Below are 1,504 nucleotides of genomic sequence, written 5' to 3'. Positions count from 1 at the left end.
GAGGAGGAGGAAGAGGAGGAGGAGGAAGAGGAGGAGGAGGAAGAGAAGGGAGGGAAGAAAGGATGGGTGGAAGGAAGGAAGGAAGGAAGGAAGGAAGGAAGGAAGGAAGGAAGGAAGAGACAGAGGGAGGGAGGGAGGGAGGGAGGGAGGGAAGGAGAGAGAGAGGGAGGGAGGGAGGGAGGGAGGGAGGCACGGAGGGAGGGAGGGAGGGAGGGAAAAAGAAGGTAGGTAGGTAGTTCGGAATCAACAGGAATAGAACAGTGGTTCTCAACCTTCCTAATGCTGCAACCCTTTAATACAGTTCCTCGTGCTGTGGTGAGCTCTAACAATAGAGCTAGTTTTATTGCTACTTTATAATTATAATTTTGCTACTGTTATGAATCATAATTTTAATATCTGATCTATAGGATATCTGATATATGACTCTTGTCAAACGGTCACTCTACCCCCAAGGGGGTTGTGACCAACAGGTTGAGAAATGCTGGCACACATGTATTGATGAAGGCCCTATGAGCAAAAGGTCCCATCCTGCCCTCTTCCACCAGGAAGAATCGGTAATAGTTAATGGATAACAAATATGATCTGTAGCCATAAAAATTCGTCTCCAACCAAAGATAGTACTGAGAGATACAATCTGAGATAAATACCATGCTTTCAACATAAGGTGTTCAATCGGCTGCCTTCTTTATAAACAACACAGCCTTGGGTATTTGGTTACAACAACAAGTATGAGACTATGACAACATACCAACAAGCTGTTGACAAAACTTACTCATTATTCTTTCGAACCAGTGACTATGATAAGTCACTATTTATAACCCAAATCAAAAGCTTCCAACTGCACCAATCAAACGCTTTGAGTGGAGACAAAAATCATCGCTTGGACAAGGAATGAGGTTGAAAATTAAAGGAGTTGATATGAGATGTGACATTAATTGGTTGGTCACTGGACACCTTGAGGAACGGGACATCACCATATCTGGAAGAAAGAGATCCCATCCATTTATCAGAATGACCCAGTCCTTATTTTTCATGCCATGATTAATTCACTTGAACTTGGCAGAGCTGATACAGGATATTTGATAGCACTGTGAACCCCTATAGTGTTTTGTTACTGAAAAACCTGTGTCTAGTTGTGATGTGGCGCACATGTAGCACACACCTTTAATCCATGAACTTTCTGTTTATTGTAAACAGGATTAAGTAAAGTCAACCATAGGTCAACAGACAGAGCAAGCAACCGGTTGACAGAGAGAGAACACGGGGAAAAGTCATAGAGAGTAAGAGGAAGTCATGAGGACGAATAGAGAGGCACACAGGAAGCAGAAGGGAGGGACATTCAGCTTGAGGGGTTTTTGAGATGGTGTGGAGAAGGAGAGCTTCTTTTTGGGACATCAGATGAGGAGGAAGGTCAGCTGGGTGCTTTCTCTGGCTCCTCTAAGGTAGTAGACTTTCACCCCAGCACCTGGTTCCTGAGTCTTTATTGGTAAAATTGAACATTTGC

Source organism: Grammomys surdaster, unplaced genomic scaffold (assembly GCF_004785775.1).
Source record: "Grammomys surdaster isolate TR1022 unplaced genomic scaffold, NIH_TR_1.0 367, whole genome shotgun sequence".
NCBI lineage: Eukaryota > Metazoa > Chordata > Mammalia > Rodentia > Muridae > Grammomys > Grammomys surdaster.
Note: the sequence above shows the minus strand (reverse complement) of the source record.